Raw genomic sequence first — 12,179 nt, forward strand, 5'->3', positions numbered from 1 at the left:
CCCTACAACTGACCTAGGGTTTTTGTTTTGGGGTGGGTACTGGGGATTGAACTCGGAACACTCAACCACTGAACCACATACCCAGTCCTATTTTGTATTCATTTTAGAGACAGAGTCTCACTGAGTTGTTTAGTGCCTTGCTTTTGCTGAGGCTGACTTTGAACTTGCAATCCTCCTGTCTCAGACTCCTGAGCTGCTAGGATTACAGGTGTGAGTCACTGCACCTGGTTTGGGGTTTTGTTTGTTGGTTTGTTTCTTTTGGTGCTGAAGGATGAATATCCTGGACTGTTTTAGAATTCATGTATTTTCTTTTAAAAAAGTTTAAATTTGTTTTAATTTGTTACACATGACAGTAGAATGCATTTTGACACATACATAAATGGAGTATAATCTCTCATTCTTCTGGTTGTACAATGATGTGGAATCACACAGGTCATGTAGTCACATATGTATATAGGGTAATAATATCACATCAGTTCTACTATCCTTCCTACCCCTGTACCCCTAGAGTTTATGTATTTCATTGTTTCTTTTCTTTTTTTTTAAATATTTTTTTTAGTTGTCAGTGGACCCTTATTTTACTTATTTATATGTAGTGCTGAGAATGGAACGCAGTGCATCCACATGCCAGGCAAGAGCTACAACCCAGTCCTTATTTTCTTTTAGTACTTCCTTAATATTAGGTAAAGCTTTTTGTTCACTTATCCTGTGAACCTCTCAGCTTTGTTGAGAAGAATCAAGACAAGAGGATTATATCTACTTTGGGGCAGAGGTCTAAAGGGAAGGGAGCCTTCCAGAGCAGGAGTGGCCAAGTGTGTCTTACAGAAATCTATTTGCCCCCGCCTCCCATCCTCCTCCTGCTCTTTCCCTCTTCTGGATTACCCCCTCCTCCCAACACATACTCTATACTCTTCCCAGTGTGGAATAATGAACAGAACAATCTGGGCTCTGCAGTCAAGGATATGGGGTTTCCAATTAGTTAGAATGTAACATGAACGAACCTCAAAAATTATTCTTCCTGTCAGATGCACAGTGACTCAGAAGACTGAGGCAGGAGGATCACAAGTTCAAAGCAGCCTCAGCAACTTAGTGAGACCCTAAGCAACTTAGCAGGACCCTTACTCTAAATAAAATATAAAAAAAGGTTGAGCATGTGGCTCCGCAGTTAAGAGCCCCTGGGTTCAATCCCAAGAGGAAATATATATGTATTTCCTTTAAACAAATATTCTCTAATGCCTGCTAGGCTGCAAGCACATTTCTAGGTGCTGGGGATACAGTGGTAAGCAAAGACTGACCAGGTTCCTGCCCTCATGCAACTTGTACTCTAGTCCAGGGAGGCAACAATAGAGACATACACAAATGAAAAATGAGTAAGGAAAGTATAGAGCATGAAAAGTGTGTTGTGGAATCTGGCTACATTCTATGATTCCAGCTATATGACCTTCTGGAAAAAGCAAAACTATGGATATAGTAAAAAGATCAGTAATCTCCAGGGGATAGGGGAGAGGAAGGAGTGAAGAGGTGGAGCACAGAGGATGTTTAGAACTGTGAAACTACTCCACATGAAGTCTAATAGTAGATACATGTCATTACATTTGTTCAAACCCACAGAGTGCTCAACACCAAGAGTGAACCCTAGTGTAAACTTTAGATTTTGAGTGGTAATGATGTGTCAGTATAGATTGATTTTAACAAATTTACCATACTGGTATTGGATACTGATATTGGGAGAGGTTGTGCATGTGTGGAGGCAGAAGGTAAATGGAAGCTCTTGATTTTCTGCTCAATTTCACTATTAATTTAAAACTATCTAAAAAATAAAGTCAGTTTTTTATAAAGTATGCTGCAGGAAATCCACATGTGATAAGAGGTAACTAAAGGCACTTACTTTTAGGTAGGGTGAAAAGGAAAGTTCTAAGGCTGTTTTCTTGTGTCTAAAACAGAGGTGAGGATATTTGTCTTCACGGGGTTGCTCTGAAGTTGAAATAATGTATACATGAAAATACCTCCGGGCTGGGGTTGTAGCTCAGTGAGGTTGGGGGTAGAGCGCATACCTGGCATGTGTGAGGCACTGTGTTCAATTCTTAGCACCACATACAAATAAATGAATAAAGTAAAGGTCTATTAACATCTAAAATTTTTTTTAAAAAAGAAAATGCCTCTTAAATTGCTCTATCTCTTCTCATGTGACAAAATATGGAACAGTATCCATAATGTATTGGTAAGCCCCCTCAGGGACCCCTGCCAACTAGTATTCGGGCCCTGATGTAACTTCTATTCAACACTGAGTGTGGCCTGGAATCAGTGATTCCCTTAAGAATAAAATGCAGCAAAAGTGATGAGATGTCACTTTCAAAATTAGATTATAAAGAGACTGACTTTTATTTCCATCTCTACTCCTCTCCGAAATAAGCTGCCATGCTGTGAATGGCCTTATCAAAGAGATCCAGATGCAAGGGACTGATAATCCAGCCAACAGCCTACAAGGACCTAAGTGAGTGAGGTCTCACAAGATGCAACTACAAGATACAATGTGTGTACACTGTGTGGTCCTCAAGTGCATACTGATTGGGATTTATCAGCTGTAAAAGACATTTTGGGGCTGACTGGGAAGATATGAACATTGATTAGAATTAGATAAAATAAAAATGAATGAAATGGAAAGGTGGAGATCATTGACAGAAAAAAAAAAAAAGTCCAAAACAGCGTGTTTATTATGATCTCATTTTGCAAAAAAAAAAAAAAAGCATTAATGTATTCAAGCTTGAAAGGAGATACAGCCTATTCTATAACCACATAGTTTCATTTCTAGATAAATATTCAAGAGAGAAATGAGTTTATATGTATGTCTACTAAAAAATATTTTCAAGAATGTTCAGAGCAATTTTATTCATTATAGACCAAATTGGAATCACCTTAAATGTTCCCCAAGCCAGAAGAAGGGATAACTAAATTATGGTATATTCTACTAATAGAACACCACTACACAGCAGTGAAAAGACCAAATGCTGACAAGGATAAATCTCAGAAATACAATGCTGTGTGAAAGAAGACATACACAAAAGAGCACAGTACACACTGTAGCATCCTTTTATATGAAGTTCAAGAACAGGCCAATCTAAGATGATAGGCATCTGATGGTCCCACTTGATACTAACTGGGAAAGGGTATGAGGGAAATGTCTAGGTTGAAGATAAGGTCTTCTATCTTGATTTGGAAATGGTTACATTGATGGTAGATATACAGATAAAAATACAAAAAAAAAAAACACAACTTGACATTTAATATTCGCACACTTAAAACAATGGTTATATCTCACTTTGGGCATCTTTCCTTTTTTTTTTTCCTGCAGCGCTGGGAATCAAACCCAAGACTTTGCACATATTGGGTAAGTTCTCTGCCACTGCCACTGAACTATAGGCCCAGTTTCTGTACATTTTTCTTCCTTTTTTTTTTTTTTTTTTTTTTTTTTGATACTGGGAATTGAACTCAGAGTCTTTGAACTACTGAGCCCTGTCCGCAGCCCTTTTGTGTTTCATTTTGAGATAGGGTCTACCTAAATTGCTGAGGCTGGCTTTGAACTTGCAAGCTCCTGCCTCAGCCTCCCCAGTCACTGGGATTACAGGCATGCACCACCACAACCAACTTCCAGCACATTTTTCTTAAGAAAAATATTCAGGGGACTGGGAATGTAGTTTAGAGGTAGAATGTTTGTCTAGTATGTGGGAGGTCCTGGATTCCACCACTAAATAAAGAAAAAGAAAAAAGATCCAGATGGACTACACTAAAACTGTGAATAGTAGTAATTTCTTAATGGTAGGAATATGACATTTTGATTTATTTTATTGCTTATCTGTATTTTTCTAATTTTTTACAATATATAGGCCCTGCATCTGTAATAATAGAAGGTTTTTTAAAAACTACATTCCAAATCCTTGATATTATTCATGATGCCTAAAGGTAAAGTCAAGAAATGTACTTACTGCATCATTCCTGAAGGAAAGAGGGGTGTGGCCACACATAACACAAAGGAATGAAGTGCTAATCACTGTGGCATCCGCTCTGGGGGACTTTTCAGGGGAAGTCCCAAGTCTTGAGTCTGGAGCATGTGGAAGGTCCCAGTGGACCAGACTATTCGGCCCATGCACTGTAATGGAAAGAACCCAGGAGGTAGAATCTGAAGATCTAGGTCTGAATCCAGGTCCAACCCTAGATTCAACCAAATTGTGGCCTTTGGCAAGTCATTTAATCTCAGAAGTGGAAGGAACCTTTAAAGTTCCTTCTGTGGGTTAGTCACAGGGCAGGAGCTAAAACCCCAGACACTGATCTGTGCAGGTTCTTTCCACTACGTGCTGCTTCCCTGCCTTTTTTTTTTTTTTTTTTTTTGTACAGGGATACTTAACTGCTGAGCTATATCCCAGCCCCACTTCTTTTGTCTATTCTGAGACAGGGTCTCACTAAGCTGCGTAGGGCCTTGCTAAATTGCTGAGGTTGGCCTCAACTTGTGATCCTCCTGCCTCAGCCTCTTGGGTCTCTGGCATTATAGGTGTGGACCACCATTCCAGTCACTTCACTGTTGATACTCCTCCCCCCAATAATAACTAGCTTTGATATAGCAACTTACTATTTTTTTTTCTTTTGGTGGTGCTGGAGATTGAACCCAGGGCTTGCACTCTACCAACGGAGCTATACCACAGTCCAGCAATTAACACTTTTGAAACACAATGCTCCTGTTGAATACTCCGAGAACCTTGTGATAAATGAGCATTGTTTTTTCCCCCTTTTTATTTTTTTCAAAGACAGCTTTAGCCGAGCATGGTGGTACTCACCTATGTTCCTAGAAACTCAGGAGGCTGAGGAAGGAGAATTGAAGTTCCAGGACAGTCTCAGCAATGTAGGAGACCCTGTCTCAAATTTTAAAAAATATATTAAAAGGTTTGCAGATGTAGCTCAGTGGTAAAGTGCCCCTGAGTTCAACCCCCAGTACCAAATAATACATAAATTTCAAAATAAACAAAGATATCTTGCTTGCTATATTTATTTATCTGTTGTGGTGCTGGGATGGAACCCAGGGTCTTGTGTATGCTAGGGCAAGCACTCTGCCCCTGAACCACATCAGTCATTCATTGGCACATCCAGTGGTTTCTGAGATAATAAGTGGCTTGCCCACAACTAGTAAATGGTAGGATTAGGACTTGCCTTCTTGTCTTCAGACTCCAAATCCTGCCTTCTTCCCATGATACCAGGTGGCCTGTATAGATCCCTGATGCTTAACTGCCCTCTACTCACAAACACATGCAGGACCTCATTTGGAGCAGAGGCAGGAGGGCTCTGCACAGGGCATCCTTGATTAGCTAACATACCATACTGGGACTGACCTCAGGTGGTTGAAGGAAGAACCCAGACTCCTTCTGGCTCTAGTACCCCAGATGCTTATAGGAATACAAACTTCCAAATCTGGGCAGCCATAAGGGGCAAGGGTCTTTCAGTTCCAGTTCCCAACCTGGTTCCAGGATGGCTGCCAGTTCCCTCTGTTCTAAGAATACCCTCCTTATTCATGATGGAGGGCCACAATTTTTTTAATTAAAATACTTTTTATTTTTACAGACACATTTTGATTCATTGTACACAAATGGGGTACAACTTTTCATTTCTATGGTTGTACACAATGTAGATTCACACCACTCATGTAATCATACACATATATAGGGTAATACTGTTTCATTCTACTGTTTTTCCAACCCCACCCCTCCTACCCCTTTTTCCTCCACACCATCCAAAGTTCTTTCATTCTTCTCTTCCCCCCATCACCTCTCCTTGTTATATATTGTCACACACTTATCAGAGAAAAACATTCGGCCTTTGGTTTTTTGGGCTTGGTCTATTTCACTTAGCATGATATTTTCCAACTTCATCCATTTACCAGCAAACGCCATAACTTTATTCTTCTTTATGGCTGAGTAATATTCCTTGTGTATATATGCCACAGTTTCTTTATCCATTCGTCAATTGAAGGACATCTAGGTTGGTTCCACAATCTAGCTATTGTGAATTGAGCTGCTATGAACATTGATATGGCTGCATCACTGTAGTATGCTGATTTTAAGTCCTTTGGGTATAAACCAAGGAGTGGGATAGCTGGGTCAAATGGTGGGTCCATTCCAAGTTTTCTGAGGAATCTCCATATTGCTTTCCTGAGTGAGAGTCACAATTTATCAGCCCACTTGCCTCCTCCCCAAGGCCCTGCTGCTTCCTCATCCATAGCATTTCTTCCTCTCCCTAACATTCCCTTCTCAGGACCCCAGGATTCATCACCCCTTGAAGTGGTGAGAAGCAGAGCAAAAGGCAATGTTGGACCCAAGGGGCAGCAGCTATGAGCAGCTGACACTATGCCCTCTTTAATAATTCATTACTGAGGAGGCTGTAGGCACTATGCCCTCATTCTGAGTCAAAGATGGCTACCACAGCTCAGAGCCTTACACTGGGCGAGTCAGAGGTGAGGCAGAGGGCTGGTGGAGCAAGTAGAAGGTACCCAACTACCACATCCATGCTGGTACCTCATCTCCTGCTCTTTGTTAGAGGGGCTCTGGTCTGGGTAAGAGGAATCACACACTGTAAAGAAACACACTGCAGTGAACCAGAGAGGCAGAGAGGACGGATCATGAGAGAGCCTCAACCCCACTCAGTCCAGCTGTACGTGCCAGGGTCAGCTTCATACCCCATGTCTCTGAGCTTTCTCCAGGATATACTCCTAAAGGATGCCCAAATCCCTTCTGTCCCAAGTTTATGGAAACCCTGGCATGTTTCAGCTGCTCCCACTTGGGGAACCTTTCCCCTAAAGCTCTATAATCTGAATCAAACACTGCTGCCCCTATAGCTTTTTCTGCCCCAGCTTCCCTGGCTAGCCTCTGAGGTTTACTCAGCTTATAAACCTGCAGGGGCGGGTAAGGAGGTGAACCAACCCCTTGAATGGTGCTATGATTCAGAATCCTAAAGTGTTGGGTGTTTGGCAAAAGCGGTTCTTTGCCTCCAGAGAGGAGAAAGGGTAGTAAAGTGTAGCCAGCCTCCTTTCCCACCATCCTAGGGATCCTGCCTTCCATGCCACATGCTGAGGCAGCCCTAAAGTTCTGCTCCTACCCCAGCCTGGTTCCCACTCCTACCCATTCTGTGGAATTGGAATCACATAACACATGCAATGGAGCCAGAGGGGAAACTGAAGTCTACGACTAAAACAAACACATATCAAGCACCTACTGTGTGCCAGGAAGAGCCAGACTCTGGGCAAGTAGAAGGATGACAGTCAAGCATCTCAGCTTTCTCACCTTCCCCTTCAAAAGGAAGAACTCCCAAGTCCACAGAGCAGTCACACTGTCTGTCCCACAGCGGGTAAGTGTTAGGTCTTGAAGCCATAGCTGACTCCTCAGTCCCTCGAGGCCTGGTTGCAGGAAGGAGGGTGTAATCTTTCTGGGCACTGTCAGCAAGAAACTCTACAGATATATTTATAGCAAATGCTGCATCAGGAGATGGAGACTGAAAGTGCCTCAAGGCATCAAATAACACCATGGACCCAGAGGCAGGAGGCCAGGAAAAGGAAGACTGATTGCAGCAGGAGAGACTGAGGTTTGATGTCAGAGGAACTTCCCTAGAGTAATATCTGGAGTTGGCAAAGGGGATTCCCTGTGGAAACTACTGCCAAATTTTCTCAGAAGAGAGGAGTCAGACATCTTTTTTTTTGGTCTGGTAGAATAGATATAAAGGAATGGCTGTGGTGATCTCTGTCTTCATGGTGCATGGATTTTTCAAATGCTAGGGCCACAAGCACAGGTGTATAGGTCATGCCATGCTGAGGAGGCAAACAGAGGCTGAAATTCAGCTCAATACCCTTAGGGCAAACTCCTGGTGCAGAGCTGCATCGGTGCAGAAATTAGTCAGACAGACCAGCACAGGCCCTGCCAAGTATCCTGAGTCCTGACTACCTGGGAGGTCAGGGGACAAGGTGAGTTGAATCCAGGGAGAAGGGATGAGGGCTGCTTAGAAAGTCCTCTGGCTTGTATGCTAAAGTCCAGGGCCTGAACAGGCAAGTTAGGGCAAGGGTCCCAGCAATGTATACATGCTAGATACCCCTCTTAGGATGCCCTGCCCAGATACTGTGAGGTCAGAGCCCAAAAAGGGAAACCTGAGGAACCTCTCTTAAGGAGGAAGAGGGTATATGTCCCAGGCAGGTCCCAGAGAGGAATGATCCTACCAGTCAACTCACACAAAGGGGCTTGGGAAAGGGCAGCTTGGGAAATCTAGATACGGGTCTCCTGGCTGTAGATCTCAAGTTCCGACCTTCTCTGTAGCATATGTATATGTGGACACGATCCTGTACACCTCAGATTCACTCTGATAGGCTCAGAAAGAAGTAATTGATATTTCTATTTTAAAGAAGGGGAGATGGTTTCTAACCATAAGTTCAGGCAGAGGGAGTAGAGGGAAGGAAGGAAAGCGGGGGAGCCAGGGACAATTACTTCTCCTTTGGAAACTCAAGCTGCCCCAAGGCCCAGAGGAGCTAGTCCATTAGCCGTGGTCAGCAGGGGGGTAGGGGAGGGAGGGGGAGCCTCTCTCCCTCCAGGTCTTATTGCCAAATGAAAGGCAAAGCTTTTGCTCCATTAGAGCCCCCAAACAAAAACGAAACAAAAAAACCTCCACACACATTGTGAACACTCACACAACCATTTTATCTCCTCTGAAGGCTGAAGCTGAGTAACTTGGGCGTGTTGGCAGTAGGGGATCCTTGGATCCGCTAACTGGACCACAAAGGGAGGGGAGGCAGCACCTTCACAAAACCCTTTTCAGGTTAAATCCAGTCCAGGAAGAGCTGAGCGGGGCGAGTTGTGAGAATGGACTCTCCTACAATGTAGCTCCTTCTGGAATGAGGACAAACGGAGGGACAGCTGGGCAGAGAGGGAGAAAGAGTATCCGGAGATCCTCAGGGAATGAGAAAGTTGAAAGGTGGGGTCCTGGTCACCCGAGAGGAAGTGACCCGAGAGGGTTTTAAAGTAGAGCTGGAAAAGGGAGAGTTCTAGTTGTGCTGAGGGTAAGTTGGAGACGCAGGTCTTTCAATCTCAGGCCTGCTTCCTTGAGACCGTCGGTCGCCCCTGCTCCCAGACGCCGTCTTTGGTATGGAGAAGGGTCCAGCCTGGGTGTTTAGGGTAAGGAGGAACCAATGAGAGGTTGGTCCGCTGAGAAGGGTGCAGGGAGAGAGCCAACTGGGACTACACCCCCGCTCCCCCCCTCCCCCGCCAGAACTTGGGCTTGTCCTATTTGACGTGCCCGCCGGAGGGGCGGGAGGGGGTACTGACCCGAGAAGCTGTCCCTAGACTCTGCTCCAGCGGTCCAGTCCCGACTGGGACGTTGCCCGCTTAACCGGACGCCCCTTTAGACCAGGATGGAGGTAGGAATGATCTAGAGTCCGGGGATCAAGGGTGCCTCAAAGGAGCCCCACGGGGATGGGTATAGAGTATAGCCCGGAATCCCTTCCTGGGGGTCTGGAGGTGGGACTGCAGTTCCCGGAAAGAGGGAGTGGAATTCGTCCCAGCGTTCGGCGGGATCTGTACAGGGGCTGAGGCCAGTTAGGGCAGCGCCTCCTGCTGGCAAGAGACCGGACCCCCGGTGGGTGCCGCCACCTGGAGGGCGTGTGTCGCCACCCGGTCAGCGAGCCCAGAAGGCGCTGCAACCAGTGGGGAAGGAGCCAACTCGCTTCGCCTTGCCCTTCCCCTTCGCGGAGTGCCAGGACCCAGGAAAAAGGGATGACACTAGAGACTCTCCGGGAGCAGGGCGCGTCGCGGCTGGACTCTCTCCAAATGAACCCGTCAGAAGCCCCAGGGTCTGGGTCTGGGAGGGGTGGATGAACTTGGCTCTCCTGGAGCCCTGAGAGGGCGCCTTGAAGCTTCGGCAAGCAAGCCGAGCACTATAGCATTCTTCCTTCTTGGTCCTTCCCTCGGCTTAAGTCGCAGTCGCGGCCGCCGCAGGGACCGCGGCGCCTTTCTTCCTAGGGCGCAGGAGTGTGGGCGCTGAGCGCGCCAAGCAAGGTCGGGGACAGAAGAACCTTTCGCCTAAAGCTCAGGTGCCAGGGCAGACTTTGAACTACTCCCGCCCGTTTGCCTATGGCGGTGGGAGCTCCAGGGTCCCTACCCTTTCCCAGGAGGAGATATAGGAAGACGTGTAGGGGGAGGGAGCGCGAGAGATCGGGACGGAAGGACAGTGGGAGGCACCCAGATGATCACAGAACAGGGATCGTAGAGAGACGGAAGTGGAAAGAGGCTGGACTGAAAGGCGAAAGGAGGCGGCGAGAAAGGGAGGGGGAAGGGAGGGAGGAGGAAAAGGGGAGGAACCAGGAGCGAGGGAAGGGAGCAGGCGGCTGAGTCGGGCGGGCGTGGGGCGAGGCCAAGCGTGCAGGCGGGAGCCAGTGTGCAGAGCGGCGGCTGGGTCCTGCTCCCGCCTCGGAGCCCCTGGCCCGGGGGAGGGGGAGAGGCCGCTAACTCGGTCTATGTCTTTTTCTGACTCCAGTGCAACCTTCCTGCTGAACGAGGTAACTACGGGGGGTCCCCCTTCCCAGTGGGTGGGAGGAGAGCTCTGCTTCAAGCTAAGGAGAGGGCCCGCATTTGGGGGAGACTGCAGCATGAGGAGGGAGGAGGGAGGGAAATCAGAGGTGAGGCCAAGGATGAAAGGCCCACTGGGTAAGAGAGGAAGGGGCGGCCAGAGCACCCAAGTATTGGTACTGGAATGGGAGGAAGAATTGACTGGGGAGCTAGAAAGGGGCTGGATTAGAAGACAAGCCTCTGCAAGTTCCCCTACTGCCCACTCTAAGTTCCCTGGGGGCAGCCTACCAGCTAGAATGCTGCTGACCTCCATCTAGTCCAGAGTCCTGCTCTTGCTCAGTTTCTCCATTCGATGCCTGGGGATAGGTTATGCATAGATTAGATAAGCTATAAGGCATTCTAGAGACTCTTAAGAACTCCAGCTCCTTAAACCTGGTTATTTCAGCTTTGCCTCTTAGGTCTTGCATCCATGATTAGGTTGGTATGAGAAATGGAGTAGGCAGGTGTGGGTGAGGTGAGAAATGAAAGGGGCATTGAGTAGCAATCTAGAGTATGGGGAGATGGAAGGGAAGCTCTGAAGCACCAGAGGGTCCCAGGGGATGGGTCCAGGTATAAGGAACTTGAACCCATCTCCTGGGGTTGGTTGGCATGTCAACTCATGCCTTAGGAGCAAACTTAGACATCATTGTCCCAGCTGGGAATGAAGGCGATAAGTGTGTGAAGAAGGACTACTGCTAATGGCAGATCCACTGTTACCTACAGTCCCAGGACCCCATGTACCTGGGGAGAATCCCAAAAGAAGAGACCAGGAGAGTAGGTTCAGGAATGGGAGAGAACCATAAGAACAGTCTCCCAGGAGTGCACTGTTTCACACCTCTCTACCCTCTGGATGGAGAGAAGAAATCGAAGTGACAGAACAAAAAAGGAGATACAAGGAATAGTATGGAACTGGGAGAGGATACAAAAGTGAAAAGACAGTATCTGGGAACTTCCAGTACAGGAAAACCAATGTATCACCCCAAACCTGCAAAACTCAGAGGGAATTGTGAAATCAGACTGCCTCCCCGAGTTGTGACCAGCACCCTCAGCCACAGGGACTCCTACAAAGTTGTCTGCCAACCCCAACAGGAAGAAGATGCTGAGCAGGGCTGCAGTGGCTCACCCAAGGGTGTAGGCAGGCAAAAGACAATCTTAAGATGAGTCCCCTTCTCTTTTTCTTGCCAAGGGAATAAGAAATGATACAGGTGGGCAGTTATATGATTCGTGGGTCTTCCTCACTCTCCCATGCACTGTGCCTTCTGCTATGGATCTCATCAAACCCATTACAATTTTGGCATTCTGATTTCTCTCTAGCCCCCAAAGGTAAAGGGATGAATGCACAGATATCTGAACTCACTCTTCCAGGGACTGGAAACTGGGAATGGAAAGGACTGAATTTAGGCACAATAGCATAGATTAAAGTGCATGTTTCAAGTGTAACTCAGGTCTAAGACATCCTCCTCTTGGGGTGCCCGGTGGTGAGAATTCAAATGAATAATTATGCTCAGGAAATGCAAAAAGGAGGAAACTTAAGTGGGTAGACCTTGGGGAAATTTC

The 12,179-nt window shown here is 46.4% G+C and overlaps 1 protein-coding gene across 1 annotated transcript in view; it reads right to left on the reverse strand.

The window, feature by feature from the left end:
- The window catches only part of Adcy6 (adenylate cyclase 6), a 34,358-nt gene extending 30,223 nt beyond the window's left edge, over positions 1 to 4,135 (reverse strand). Inside the window, exon 1 of the mRNA XM_047551334.1 lies at positions 3,984 to 4,135. The gene's annotated coding sequence lies outside the window, so the exon portion shown is untranslated. The remainder of the gene's footprint in view (positions 1 to 3,983) is intronic.
- Positions 4,136 to 12,179: the final 8,044 nt, after the last annotated feature.

This window comes from Sciurus carolinensis, chromosome 4 (assembly GCF_902686445.1).
Source record: "Sciurus carolinensis chromosome 4, mSciCar1.2, whole genome shotgun sequence".
NCBI lineage: Eukaryota > Metazoa > Chordata > Mammalia > Rodentia > Sciuridae > Sciurus > Sciurus carolinensis.